Raw genomic sequence first — 15,400 nt, forward strand, 5'->3', positions numbered from 1 at the left:
GCGGCCTCCAAAACCCTGAGTTCCTAAGGGTTAGAAAGATAGCAAGCGTGCCTGCAGCCGGCAGGCCTGGCATGTGCAGGTGAAAAGAAATGGAATATCCGGCTGAAGTGGGGAGCTGAGGGCCAAGGAGCCAGACAAAAACCATCCTGCTGACAACATACATTTTTCAAAAAATAGCAAATTTGCACAGCACCCTCGATGCAATGAATAAGATTTGCTTTTTTTTTCCTGCCTGTCGAGCCACTTATTAATCATAACATATTATTGCTCTGCTAGTTCAATATATGCAGTGAAACACCAGGATCCAGCTGAGAACAGAACTGAAGAGAGCGAAATTGGACGGCAAGAAAAGAGCAAAATTAACGTGGGCCTAAGTAAAGGGAGGGGGGAGGATCCTCCATCCTCTTACAACTGATTTTCACAGCGATCAGCGAAGTAAAGGGCGAGCTCGAATCAAACGTTGGTGCAGCTACTACTTTCTACCCCGGGCTTCTCGGCTAGGGGTCCACGCGGCGCTGAGGCCCAGCGGAGCCGCCACTCTGGGCTCGGCCCACACGGCTCCCAGGCAGCGGCGCGTCGGCGTCCTCAGCGGCGGTGCAGGTAGGAGGTCAGACTTGGGCCGCCCAGAAGGGACGCATCCGAAGGGAGGCTGAGGCTGGAAAGCATTCTTTTTTTTTTTTAATTTTTATTTATTTATGATAGTCACAGAGAGAGAGAGAGAGAGAGAGAGAGGCAGAGACACAGGCAGAGGGAGAAGCAGGCTCCATGCACCAGGAGCCCGACGTGGGATTCGATCCTGGGTCTCCAGGATCACGCCCTGGGCCAAAGGCAGGTGCCAAACCGCTGCGCCACCCAGGGATCCCATCGAAAGCACTCTTGGCACAGCAGAAAGGACGTTCGGGGTCGTAGCAGAGCATCAATGACAAGAAAGAAGGTGGGTCACAAGTGCTGGGGGGCACCTCCCGAGACTTCAAAAGGAGCGAGAGAACCGACGGGAGAAAAGGATTTACACACACTCACGCGCGCACACACACCCCCTCAGAGAGGAATCAAAGTCCCTAAGAAGTGAGTCTATACCTGGCTGCGCTCAAAAGGAGCTTCAGGGGCAGGTGAGTTCCCAGAGCATCGTGAGGGCTCCAAGCGGATGAGTGGAGCGCGGCCACCACGAGAGGCCCCGAGCCCCCGCCGTTCGCAAAGCCCCCTGCGCCTCCGCGACGCGTTCCCCCCACAGGATGGACTAGAAAGACCAGACCAAGTGCCAGGGCCTCACTGGGGATTGACCGCCGCCCATCAGGGCGCTGCACTCTCAGATCATCGCTCGGGGTCCTTGGTACCAGGCCCGGCGTCATCTGCGAGGGGGCACCGCTCGGCCTCCGCCTCCCTGCAGTCCGCCGGGGCTTCAGCCCTTGACTTCAAAGGCCAAGACGTGGCTCACAGATGCAGGCACGGCCCCGGGCTGCCGATCGCTCCTGGGCCTGCCTGTGCAACACTCACACACGTGACTTTTTTTTAAAGCATCTTAAAATCCTATGGCACAAGGGGCGCGTATCCAGCCACGCTTGATGGAATTAGAAATATGTTGGGGTTGGCACATGCAAAGCTGCGTGTTCTCCTTCCTGCCAAAGATGGGAGATGATTGACGGAATGGGAACAGGAAGCGGGCTTGCCAGAACGGATCTAAAACGGGCCGGGCATCCTTGGTGGAGCGGCGGCGCTGTACTTGAGAAAAGGAGCAAACACGAGTGTCCGCACGGTTCCCGGCTCCTTCTAGTCACTTCGGGGAAACGCACGAGGACGGGGCACACACGGAGTCCAGTTCCACCCCCGGGAGATTAGCTGGGTATGTTGGAAAGTGAGGTGACCGTCGCCCGGGTCGGGTCACCAGAGAGCATGCGCAAGGTGGCCCCCGGCCTGCCTCCTGCTAGAATGTTCTGGGGGCAGCACAGCCGCTTAGACATGGTTCGGGTGATACGTATTGATGGCTCGTCAATGCTGCATGCCAGGCACTGTGTTAGGGACGGGGGGTGGGAGAATGGGGGGGCTCGGGGCAGGCAGGCCATGGCCTCATCCTCTGAGTTGCCTCTGATGCAGCAGGGGAGGGGGCAGAGAGGGAAACAGGGGCCACGCTACTCTACCGTAAGAACTGTTTCGGTGGCAGGTCCAGGGGTCACGCTGGAGGTGAGCCTGCCCCAGGCTTGGGCTGGGTGACGGGAAGGTGTCTCAGACGTTCAAGCTAAGAACCGAGGGTCCATAGCAGATGAAGAAGTGATGGAGCCGGAGTCCTGGCGGGGGGCAGGGTGGTGGCGCTCACAGGGGCCGCGGGCCGTGGCAAGCTCCTGGAGCACCGTACGGTTGTGCCCCTAGGGTGCCGGCGGCGAGAGGAAGGGGCAGGAGATAAAGCCACGGGGGCCAGGTCCTCCCGAGCCACGGATGCCCAGCTAAGAAGCCTGGGCTTCACCCTGAGGGCAACAGGAAACTGCAGGTGTGCCAGGTGGGGGAACCTTGGATGAACATGTGGAGTTTTGTGTGTGTGTGTGTGTTTTAAGATTTTTAAAATCTATTTTAGAGAAAGCAGGAGAAAGAGAGAGAGATCACAAGCAGCGGAGAAGGGCAGAGGGAGATGCAGACCCCCCCACTGAGCAAGGACCCCCCCCACCACCGCACGCAGGACTCGATCCTGGGTCCCTGGGATCATGACCTGAGCCGAAGGCAGACGCTTAACCGACTGAGCCACCCGGGCGCCTGACCATGTGTTTCAGAACGAATAGTCTGGCTGCAATGTGGAGGGTGAGGTGGAGATGGGTCAGATACACACAGATTCAGAAATTCAGCAGACAAGGGGCATTAGAAATCTTGCCCGAGCCCCTGGCCTTGTACGTGAGGCACAGAAAGAGGACGAACCCGCTCAAGCACGTAACGCTGGGTTGTGCTAAGCAGGCCAGGCGGGTCTCGGATTCAGGTGCGCAGACTGCATTTACGGAACTGAGGAGTCGCCGTGTCCCCTTCCCGCTTGGAAAGTCACCAACAGGCACATTTTCTCTGGGGCACGCAGCCCAGCACGCCGAGCTCAGGGGTTTACGTGCCACGGTCTGGCGTAGAAAGGGCTCCCGCCCACGCTGTCTCGCAGGATCATGAGCATCTCACGCTCCCGGCCCGCGCAGCCTTGAGCGGAAGCTCGCCTGAGACCTGCAACACGGACACGGGGAGCCAAACCTCTGCCTTGAGGGGCCCCCCAACCCCCCAGACATGCTGGTCTCAGCCATTCCCCTCCCATAAGTGCAGGTCTGCAAAGGGCCCAGGAGCAGCGTGAATTTTACTAGGTTTTCCTGCCGCAGAGGGGGATCTTGATGCAGGAAAACCAAGCAGGCCAGAAAAACCTGGGGCTAGTGGGTCTCACCGGGCATCCAAGACACTGACGGGCACTGAGGGGGGCACTTGACGGGATGAGCACTGGGTGTTATTCTATATGTTGGCAAATTGAACACCAATAAAAAAATAAATTAAAAAAATAAAATAAAAGACACGGACTGCTGGCTCGGCTGCCCCTGTCGGCTTCCGCCCACGCTGGCTCCAGGGGCTGAGTTAGGACAGCGGGGACTGAGGTCACTGACCAGAGGAAGGCTGTTCGGCTCGGGAAACGCCAGCCCTCTCGCCTGGGCCCCACGTGAACCGGGGGGTGAAATCCCCCATACGACAAGCCAGGCAGCGGGCTGGGATGAAGGGGGGCCGGGTCGGGGGACGGCTGATGTATTATTGGAGAACTGGGGGGAGAGATTTATTCTGCACGCACCGACCCCGCTGACATTGGCCAAACACCTGTGCACGGGCGGGGGTTGCCAGGTTCCCATTTTAGGACAGCCGGGAAAACCTCCTCGCCCTCAGATACGGCCCCCACGCCTCCTGCGATCCCACCCGCTGGAGACCCGCTTGGGTTGATCCGCGTCACCACGATGAGAATACCTCTCCGTGAATATAAGGGGTCACGAGCACTGGGTGATATGCTAGATGTTGGCAAATTGAACTCCAATTAAAAAAAAATAAATAAAGGCAGTGAACCTACAAAAAAAAAGGGGGGGCTCACTAGCCATCATCAAACCCTAGCAGGAGCAACTGAAAATCAGATTTACTCTCCACGCCGAGCCCACTGAGGATGAAGGGGTTGGGACGTGGAGAGAGCAGAAGAGGAAGGGGGCATTTGGGGGCCAGGCCCACGGAGGGAGGCGTTGGGCAGCAAAATCGTGCAGCCCTGGAAGGCCGGGGAGGGGGCGCGGGCTGGAGGTGGGCTGCGAAAAGGGATGGGATCATTCCAGAGGGAGCACGTTAAGCAGCCACATATGGACACAGACTAGCTTTCCTGGAGGCTACTTGTTCTAAATATATAACAAGTCTGGCTGAGCCCCTGCCGCCCCCACAGCTGTCGAATCCATTTCCTAGGGCCACCTGGGGATTGTGGAGACAACATCCCTTTGTCTTCCCCGGAAACACTGGGAAGGAAGCTTGGTCAGAGTCGCTTTGGGTTTTGCCCGGGAGGTTTGGAGAATCCTTAGAAACCCCTCAGATTCCCCAGCGAGGAGGGTTTAGGTCCTTCCTTCTCCGGGGCCTGGTTCACTGCCCGCAGGACGGAGAATTCAACGTGAAGCTTCCTTCTACTTTTCCAATCGTGGGTTGTTTTTCTCTCTAAAGTACTACGTGGCTGTGTCCTGGGGCCAAAAGCAATTTCAAGCATTTTATTCCAAGAGGATGGGAGAGAGGGTGAAGGAGGAGGTCACTTCTCTGGTTAAAAATACCCCTTCCGTGACCTCCAACCCATCCCTGCTGTCAGTCCCTCACACACTCGTCGTGAGAGCCGTGGCATCCCACGGGGACTCTTTCACCAGGGGCAAAGGTGCACAAGAGTCTGTAGCAACTCAGAGTCTTCCAAGAAACTCAAAGACCCTAACTCCCCTGATCTCACAGAACCCTACGGGACTGTCTTCACTGAACGGGGCAGACCACTGTTGGGTGGTTGTGATAAGGCCGGGATAACGAAGGGGATGCTTGGGTCCTTGGCTGTGTTCCATGTGGTCACTGGGGACAGGGGTTCCCGGGTGAAGCCATTCTTCAAGACCCAATAATGGGGCACCTGGGCGGCACAGCTGGTGGGGAGGCCGACGCTTGGTCTCGGCTCTACTCTCAGGGTCGTGGGATGGAGCCCTGCAAGGGCTCTGTGCTCAGGGTGGAGTCTGCTTAAGTGTCTCTCTCCATGGGCCCCTTCCCCCTGCTTCCTGGCTCGTGCTCTCTCTCTTAGAAATCGATAAATGTTTAAAAATACAAAAACAAAAGCAGAAAACACACAAACAAAAAAAAAAAACCCATAATAGGTTCTGGGCATAATATCCAGGCAAGGGATAGGTGGGACCCAGAAACACAGAGTTCCCAGGGCAAAGCTCAGTAACATCTGGATCAGGAACCAGGTAGCCAGAAGGAGAACAGTTCCACAAACATACCAAATCTCCTTCTACCCCAGGGCCTTTGCACACGCTCTCTCCTCTACATGTAATGTCTTCTCTCGGCTCAATATTACCAACACTCCAAGCGTCAGCCAAGGCGAAGCCTTCCCCAACCCCTTCCCAGCCTCTACCTGCCAAGTCAGGTTGGTTGTTTTTGTGATTCACACTCAAGTGACCCTACTTCCCCCCGCAGATTGCCTCTCCTGGGTCTCATGTAACTGAATTATGCCCTTTCCTCCCTGCCAGGCTGACCGCCTAGAGGCCAAGGGTCTGTGTCTCCTGTGTGGTGTAGAACCCGGCACGTGGTGGGTGCTAAAAAGCAGAGCAGAGCATAATGTGTCACCACGAGACACGGAGGGACAACGCTACAGGAGTGCAAACAAGACCACACTCTGGGAGGAAAGGGAGAAATTTAATTCAGCTATCCAGTGCCATTCCAACTCAAACCACAGAGGGCTGAAGGAGACTTAACAAAAAATACATGCAACGCCCCCCCCCCCCCCCCCGCCAAAAAAAAAGAGAGAGAGAGAGAGAGAGAGAAAGAGAGAGAAAAGGATAAAATAGTTTCAGGAATGAGGGCTAGAAGAAAAACCAAATCAGATGAACAGTAGGAATAAAGTGAAACCACTCAACTCACACAAACTAAAATGGCTCATTCCTTCAAGGACAAAGAAATTGGTGACCTGCTCTGAAAAATGACAAGCAGTACTGATTCCTGGAAACACCCACCGAATAGAATAGTCACGAGGTTAATATTAAGTCTTTGGGGGGGAAAAAAAAAACCCACACCCTGTTATAAGGGTGGTAACGCGGTAGAAATAAGACCATATTTGCAGTTGGAACATCCAGGGCTCAAGGCCGAGGACGGCCACGATGCAGCCGGTTCCCCCGGAGCATCCCTTACACCCTGAGCTCCCGCCCGGGGACACGGTGAGGGGCTCCCCTCTTGCATCTGCTCCACAGGGAAGAGCAGGGAGATGTTCCCCACCACCTTCCCTAAACCAGATGGCCGGAAACGCTTTTTTTTTTCTTTTTCCCCATCAACGTATCCACTTGGGTGTCAAAATGCTCCTTAGGAAGGTTTTCAGAAGCGAAGCGGGTAACTGCTTGGATGCAGCAAATCATTTCCCCTCAGGAGGAGAGCAGCTGCTGAGGCCGGGCCCCTGCAGCCCCGGGAAGGGGCGATCCTGGGGGGTTGGGGGGCAGTGAGGCCGGAGCCTGGAGCGCACACCCCCTTGGCTCAACAACATCACAATGTCCCCCGTTATGAGGCTCCCGCTCTCCTGAAAGCCCCACAGCCCGACGCGGGACTCCTGGCAAATTCTTAGGGAGGTCGTTTTGGTCTGTTTGCCTGCAGGGTAGAGGGATGTTCCCTGCCCTGGGGGAGCCTTACCCCCGAGACTCGATCTGGGCCAACACGCAGGCTCCGGGAGTGTGCTGGGCAGAAAACGGACCTGGACGTGTCTCCACCGCCAGCCCCGGGACCCGGGAGCACATGAGGTTACAGGGCGAGGGGGAGCTGAAGGCGCAGGTGCAGTGCAGGTTCCTAACTGGCAAGACAGTACCTGGATGGGCAGCGGGCCCAACGTAATCAAAAAGGATGCGTACGAGGGCAGGAGGGGCCGGAAAAGGCATTGGGGGTTGGGGGGTGGGATTTGGGGAGCGGTGGGAGTGATGGGACGAGGGAAGGCTTCACCCACGCGCTGACTCTGCAGCTGGGGGCAAAGTCAGGAACGGATGCAATCCCGAGCCCAGGCAAGGGAGCTGCTGACGCTTGCTTTTCGTCCAGGGAGACCCAGGTCCAGGCTCCGACCTACAGACTGTAAGGTAAATAAATTTGGGTTTCTTGAGTCGATGAACTCGTGATGCCTTGTCCCAGCAGCTGTCAGGAACTGAAGGGAGCTGCCGGCCCCGAAGTCCCAGCACTCGTGACCGGACCTGGAGGCGCAGTCCTCGAGATGCAGCGGGAAGTGGTGGGGGGGGGGGGGACTAGGACCCCATCCGATGTGACCTGTCCCTACAAGGAGACCCTGGGACGCTGACACACACGGGGAAGACCACGTGAGGACGTGGGGACAAGATGGCCAGCCACACGCCGGGGTGGGGGGGCCTCAAGAGGAGACCAGGCCTCCGACCCCGAGCCTCAGACTCCTGGCCTCCAGCGGGAGGCGACGGGCCAGCGCGCGGCTTGGGCGGCTCGGTGTGCGCTGCTCCGTTAGGCAGCGCCTGCAGGTTAATGCAGCAGCCACACGGCGCCACACATGGGGCTGCAGAGAATCCAGCCGGGGACCCCAGGCGGAGGGCCCTAACCCGGGCAGAGGACCTGTTGATGCCCCCGGGCAGGGCAGCCCGACGAGCGGCGCGGCCACTGGACACAGGACGCCAGCAGTGGTCTGCAAACCAGAAGACACAGGGCCGGATGCTCAGGGAGCAGGAGCTGAGGCCACCTCCCTCCCGGGCTTGTTCCATCAGGGACTGGTCGAGCGGCAGTGATTCCTTTGAGCAGCTCAGGGGGGCCGTGTGGGGGGCACATCTATGCCAGGTGCCCCGTGGGGCTTCCCCAGGACACTGGATTTTGCTCTGTTCAAACTTTGCTCTGGGACTAGCGGCTGCTTCTCTCCTTGACTTAGTTGGTAGACGTCCCACGACGTAACACCCCATTTGTATGAACACCACAACCTCGGTCACCAAAGTTGGTAAGAATCAAGCTCTATCCCTTTTTTAAAAAAAATATTTAATTTATGTATCCATGAGAGATGCAGAGAGAGAGGCAGAGACACAGGCAGAGGATGACGCAGGCTCCACGCAGGGAGCCCGACGTGGGACTCGATCCCGGGACCCCGGGCTCACGCCCTGGGCCGAAGGCAGCGCTGAACCGCTGAGCCACCCAGGGATCCCCTCCATCCCTTTTTCATCTTAAGTTATTAAAAGGAAAGTTCTCTTCTAGTTCGGGAGGTTTGGGGATTGCCAGGAGGCGCATCTCTAACCTGCGATGATTACTAATCGCGAGCCGACGCCGCGGGGCCGGGCGGCCGCATGGAGGGGGCAAGGTCCTGCTAAGCAAACGCCAAGGGTAAACAGCGTCGCAGGAACCTGTTTCACCTGCTCAAGAGAACAAACGGGCCTCAAGTAACTTAGCGCCGCTCATCTGCATCCCGACACTTAACCTGCCTTTATAATTAGGTTTATTTATGTATTAAAGGAGACTCACCCAAAATTCTCCATAAAATTAGTTCTGATTAAACAATGTATGTCCCTTAGGGATAAAACACAGATCATACCAATGCCCAAAGAAGAAACTAGAGATCGTCCATAACAACGCCACCTGCAAATAAGTACCAGTCATCGTCTCTCCTCCACTTCCACCCCACTTGCCTCCCTCCCCCAACCTTTGATGGACGACGTCGGAGCCAGGTCGACCCGGATTCTAATCCTGCCTTCACCACGTACTTGCTGTATCATGGTGAGCAGATTTTCACCTACACAGGGAACTAAGAGCAGTGTCCACTTTACATGCTGTCATCCAAGGTGATGGGCCTCTCCTCCACCTGCAGCGCCCTGTGCAGAGCAAACACCCCACAAATGCTGCTGCGGGGCTTCGGAGCTGCACGGGAGGCGTTCGTGTGGCAGCTGCTGCTGCTGGAAAGGTCTGCAGAAGTCCAGTCCAAGTCGGCCGGCCGGCCCGGGCATCCGGGAGCTTGCAAATGGGGAGAATTCCAATATCCCTCCTCGATACGAGTGGCTTCAACTGTTTGTATAAAGAAGAACGCTATAGGTCGGCAAATCGAACTCCAGTTTAAAAATATACAAAAAATAGGGCAGCCCCGGGTGGCCCAGCGGTTTAGGGCCACCTTCGGCCCAAGGCGTGATCCTGGGGTCCCGGAATCAAGTCCCACGTCGGGCTCCCTGCGTGGAGCCTGCTTCTCCTCTGCCTGGGTCTCTGCCTCTCTCTCTCTCTCTCTCTCTGTGTGTGTGTGTGTCTCATGAATAAATAAATAAAATCTTAAAAAAATACAAAAAATTAATAAAAACATAAATAATAAATAAATAAATAAATAAATAAATAAATAAATAAATAAATAAGATGGCTTAGGCTGAACCCCTGCCTTTCCTCTGGGGGTCTGGGATCTGGGTACGTGCCAGGGAGCAGGTGTGCCTGCACGAACAGCCCCCATTAAAAACCCCCAGGCACCGAGCCTCTGAGTTTTCCCGGTTGACATTCCACACAGGTTGTCACAACTCATCGCCAGAGGAAGTAAGTACAGGCCTCGCGGCTCTACCGAGAGGGGCCCTCTTGGAAGCTCGCGCCTGGTCTCCAAGATTGTGCACCACGCACTTTGTTTCTGCGATGATTTTGCATCGGATCCTTCTGCTGTAATAAATCATAGCTATGGGGACAACTACACCCAAGTCCCATGTCTGGGGGTAGAGGAAAACCGTCACACCTTGGGGTTCTCTTGGGGACCTCCCAACACGTGAACATGTCTCTGGAGTTGGGCTGTGGATTCTAAAATTTTCTTTTTTTTTTAATTTTTATTTATTTATGATAGTCACAGAGAGAGAGAGAGAGGCAGGGACACAGGCAGAGGGAGAAGCAGGTTCCATGCACCGGGAGGCCGACGTGGGATTCGATCCCAGGTCTCCAGGATCACGCCCTGGGCCAAAGGCAGGCGCCAAACCGCTGCGCCACCCAGAGATCCCGATTTTTTAAAACTTTCTTTTTTTCTTTTTTTTTCTTTTTTTTAAATTTTGGGCTGTGGATTCTAACGCCACTTCTGGCAGGACTCGGAGGGTGGAGGGCCGCCTCCAGTGCAGGATCTAAAGAGCCTTCAGTAAAGAGCTATTGTTAAGGTGTGAGCAGGGTCTAAGGAAAACGGTGGGGAGCTAGCGCAGGATCCTGGGGCCAGCAGGGGCTACTTGTGACAACTGGAGAAGTGGCAGGGGTCAGGAGCAGTGGTCGGTAATCATCACTATTATTATGTTGACTACAGATGTGGCTTTCATGTGATTATTTCTCTGCTGCTTTACAGCCATCCCCAAATAATATTCACTCTAGAAAGAGAAGGAAAGAGGGAGGGAGGAAAAGAGGTGGGGAGGGGGGAAGGAAGGTAGGAGGAAGGATCAATTCTTGGCTCTTTATATTTTGATTCTTCTCTTACCCTGTCCTTATACAGGTGTTTCCAGAATCTTATACCCAAGGGCCATCCTGAGATGCAAGCTCCAGTTGATCAGCAAAGGGCCCTGACTGCCTTTATGTTCATCCCATGGCGCAATTCATGCCACCTCTCTTGGCAGCGTTGTCACGAAGCGGCTGCCCCGTCAAATCCCAAGTGAGGTTGAGGCCTCCTCTCTTCCCCAAGCCTGAGCCTGGGCCCCAAACCCCGAACCCAAGTTTAAGAGAAGACGGTAGACGCCCTGCGTGGTGGGCGAACGGGCAGGTGTGATTTCTCCTGGCCCTCTGAACTCCCTGTGTGGGGCACGGCTACCTAGCACGCAGTACTTTATATAAACCCTGCTCCCCCTCCTCCCTCCACCGCGCCCCCATTCATTCCCCAGAGAGAGTGGAAGCAGGAGGTATATACATGAGACTATAAATTGAAGTAAATCAAAGACAGGCCTTGGGTAATGAGGCAGCTGGGAGCCCCAGGGAAGCTCAGAAGTGTCCAGAATGCTTGAGACGTTGGTAAGAACTGAAAGGCCCAAGTCTCCCAAGAGGGGAGGCCAAATGGCTCCAACCCGAGAGCAATAATGAAGGACAAAATCAGGTAAAGGAGAGATAAAGGGCAATACATCTGGGTAGCCGATGCCGGAGGGCATTTTGAAGGGAAGCCAGAGGCAGAAACACAGGGAGAAGAGAGCCAGCTCCTCAAACTCCCCGGTTGCCCACAGCAACCCGCTTCCTGGCGGTCATTTACATAATGTTGCAATTGTCACTGCCGCCGCCTGCTCCTGCAAAGGGAGGCCCCGCATCAGAGGACGCACTATAACCGCGCAGGTTCATTCAACTCTCATTAACCACTGGCCAAATAAAACCCACTTAATCACCTACTTAACTTGGACGTGGAGTACAGAGGCCTATTTTGTTTGGAAGGAGCTTCCGAGGAGCAGCGGGCCACACCCCACACCCTCGCGGCCGGGACTGGCCTGCGCCCATGGGCATGGGCCCTCCTGGAGCCCCAGGGAAGGCGGGCAGCGCCCCGCAGGGTGGCCCTCGCTCGGGCTCTGGGCTGGAGCACGCCAACACCGCCGAGCCTCCCTTTCCCCTCCTGTAAAATGAGGAGAAGAGAGAATCCAACGTGTAAAATCGTGGTGAGGATTAAGTGAGATGATGCGAACGTCCTGGCACATTCCATCAACACGAATGGCCAGTACCTTGACTATTGGTGCCACTCCTGTCACCATGACGCCAGGTCGCGACTCTAAAGACAGTACTTTCATGTCCAAGATAACACTCATCTGAGCAACGGATTTAACTCCTCTGCCTGAATCTACTGATGCCTTCAAACAGCTTAACTGAGCTTTTCTGGATATTAACACAGCCTGCTGGCCAAGATAACCACATCCGAGGGCCAGATTTGGCCAAATGACTGCATATGAGAGGCAGCGAGGCATTCTAGGATCCAGTTTCAATTCACGAAATAGGGAGCAAAGAAGATCTTCACTGGGAAGAGTTCCCTCTGGGTCAACACACACACAAACACACGTTATTCTGTAATGGGAGCTGTTGCCTGCTTCTATTAGTGGGTGCACAATATGAGTGTTCCTTAGGTAAGTAGAAAACCTTTGAATCAGGGAAATCAAATTTCTCTTCTGTCTCTTACTTTCATCATCCTACCGTACAACTGTTACTTTCAAGTTCATGCGATGGTCCTAAATGGCTACCAGAGCTCCAGCCATCACAACTAACATCCCAGGCATTAGGATATGTGCAAAAGGTAGGTGATAGTATGCAATGGTCACTCACCTGGTGATCTCTGCCCTAGTAGAAGGAGCCTGAGGCCAGAGCTCCTTCTCACCTTTACAACTGCAGTGGCCTAACTAGCTTCCTCCCTCTAGCATTTTTTTCCAATCTATGCTCCACAGCACTGACTGCAGACTCAAGTCCATCTACACTTTCCTACTCCCACCTGCGCAGAAGTTGTCACCCAACAGGAACTCTCTTCTCCTTCACCTCTAAAGGTCAAATTCTCACCATCGTCTCCAATGACACTTGCCTGATCAGAAGTGTCACCTGAGACTTAGTAAAGACACCGCTTCCTGCCCTGGACTACTGAATTGGAATCTCCATGACAGGAGCCTGGGAATCATTGTTCCCAAAAACTCCGGGTGATTTTCTAAGGTAGAAGTAGGTCAAGTTTTTAAACACACCGGACTCCCCATCACAAATATGGATGCTCCTGTTTCCATTTCAGAAGGTCTGAGATAAGCCTGGTGGGGCAGTGGAGGCGGGCAGGGGCGGGGGGCGGTTATTCACATTTTGAACAAACCCCTTGGGCAATGGTGATGACCTCCAGAGTCTGAGACCCTCTGCTCCTATGTTTCAGCTTAAATCCTACGTCCTTCCTGAAGTCTTCCGAAAGTCTTCCCAAATCAACTGGAGCTCGTGTGTCCTCCCTGTATTCTGAGGGTGGTTCTGAGAAATAACGTCGCAACGTAAACAGCGCCCTCCATGTAGCAAATGCTCAATACATGTTAACTATTGATCGCTTGTCTAGTTATCGTCCTTTCCAAGCAAGTTAATCATAGCACCTCTTCCACTCAACGCTTAGCTATTGCATCAAATCAAAGAGGCTGTATTTTCTGATATTTGCTTGTGGATCCAGAATAATTTTTATATTTATATCACTGATAGCAGTTCAAAGTTCCCTACTTCTCTCCTATTCCACTTTTATAAGACTGTTTCTATGATGAAGGTCAAATATCGTCCCTAAAAAAATTATATGAGTAAATATATGGACTTGTTATCATCGTAAAGTACACCTGAATGACAGATAAAGTGAAGTTTGTCCTGAATTACTGTCTCCCCATCCCAATCTTCTCCAAACACTACTATCACTAGACTAACTCATATAAAATTGCCAATATGCTAGCGTGTTTAGTCCATAAAATAATCTTATAGATTCCCTTAATAGATTGATGCATATCCTTTCAGAATGCTCTCCTATGCTCACTAGGTTTGGTAGTTTCAAAATATGGCTATAAACTATTTGATACCCCTGCCATTAAGAGGTAGAGTCTACATCCTGGATGGACTTGTTGCTGCTTAGATGAAAAAGTTTTCGTAATTCACGCTGTGTGACTTGCAAGGCTAGGTCATGAGGGACCGCGAGGCTTTGCTTATTGGCTGGAACACTCACCCTTGGAGCCCTAAAGCCACCATGCATGTAGGTAAGGTTGCCATGTTGTGAGGAACCCAAAGCCACATGAAAAAGCTATAGGAAATCAGAATATGCCACCCTAAAACACACCCCTTTGAAGACAACTGAGAAATAGCAGACGTGCCTGTGCACACAAAAGCTCTCTGCTTTCCCTTCCATCTGCAAAAACAACACGCTACTCCTAATCCCCAGAAACAACTCTAAGGTTACTAAAATAGCCCTTATTATGTCTCATTAGTTTCCCATACATATTTCCCTCCCCCACCAGTATGTCACGCCTGAAAGTCTAAAAACTTCCTTGTCCTTCATCTTGTCACTGCCATATAAATTTACTGTCCTTCATTAGGATGCTATGTAAGCCCCAAGCTCTATCTAAATGCCCCTTAGAGTTACTCGTCACTGAGCTCCTCCCACGTGTATGCTCACTGCATGTGTTCATAAACTCTATTTTTCTCTTGTTAAGCTGTGTTTTGTAAGTTGAGTCCGCAGGGCCCTCAGCCAATGAACCTAGGAGGGTAGAGAGAAAAGAGCTTTTCCTCCCCGGCAGGGCCATGTGTACATGCTCCAGCCCCTTCAGATGGGCTCCAACCCACCAAAACCCAGCCTTTGAGTTATTCTCAATGCTCTCACAACCCAATATGTGAATGAAAACACTTCCAGATGATTCCAGCCCCCAGCCAGAGTCCAGTATAGCCTTGCAAGTCTTCTGACCTGAAGCCCCAGATACTGTGAAGCAGAAGCAATCACTGTCTAGACCCTTTATCTATAGACTCCGTGAGCATAATAAAATGGGATCTTCCTAGGCCACAATATTTTAGATGCTTTGTTATAAAGCAATAGATAACTGCAATAGCAGGAAAGTATGCCTGGAGCATACAGCTTATAGGAATTCAACTACGAAGATTCCTAAAGAAAGAGAAAAGTAATTTTTAAAGATCCTACTTAAACCGAGCAGATGACTCCACTCAATGGTGGTTATATACAATGAGCATGTGCCTAGACAAGAGTGAGAATGAACTGGGAGATGTGGATCCTACTCCGGTGGTTCTCAGGCAGGGGAAGTACTGCCCCCTAGGGGGCATTTAGAAATATCTGGAAGAATGTTTCCCTGTGCAATGAAGGGAAGGGATGGTAAGCATCCAAGGCAGTGAGGCAAGGATGCTCGATACTCATCCTGCACAGGGTCACCCAACATCCACTGTCCTGACCTAATGTTTCCATGCTCCTGCTGGGAAACACTGTATGGTCTCAGCTTCGGAGGGCCTGTCACGGTGTGAGCATATTTATTTTTGCTTGAATAGGGTGGCCCCAAAATGCAAGCTGCCATCCTCAGTTTGGAAGAAAGTGCCTGGAGAAACAGTAATCTGCTCCAACACAACGGGAAATAATACAGAGCTGCATTTGACTTAGTAAAGACGAACTGTCTGACTCCAACGTGGTTCTGTCTCAAGGGATTTTAGAAATAAATTTTGCCTGCATCCAATTGCCACCTTGCTCACAGACCTGTCTAGAACCTCATTCCCATGAGACATT

The 15,400-nt window shown here is 53.1% G+C and overlaps 1 protein-coding gene and 1 long non-coding RNA gene across 4 annotated transcripts in view; one reads left to right on the forward strand and one right to left on the reverse strand.

Moving 5' to 3' along the window:
- KAZN (kazrin, periplakin interacting protein) overlaps positions 1–15,400 on the reverse strand; it is a 1,010,923-nt gene that overhangs the window by 834,029 nt on the left and 161,494 nt on the right. The gene's annotated exons all lie outside the window — the stretch shown is intronic.
- On the forward strand, positions 1,585–3,477 carry LOC140633076 (uncharacterized). The gene is made up of 3 exons (XR_012030713.1): positions 1,585–1,840; positions 2,365–2,482; positions 2,567–3,477. It is a non-coding gene; the product is annotated as an uncharacterized lncRNA (long non-coding RNA).

The sequence above is a fragment of the Canis lupus genome, chromosome 5, assembly GCF_048164855.1.
Source record: "Canis lupus baileyi chromosome 5, mCanLup2.hap1, whole genome shotgun sequence".
NCBI lineage: Eukaryota > Metazoa > Chordata > Mammalia > Carnivora > Canidae > Canis > Canis lupus.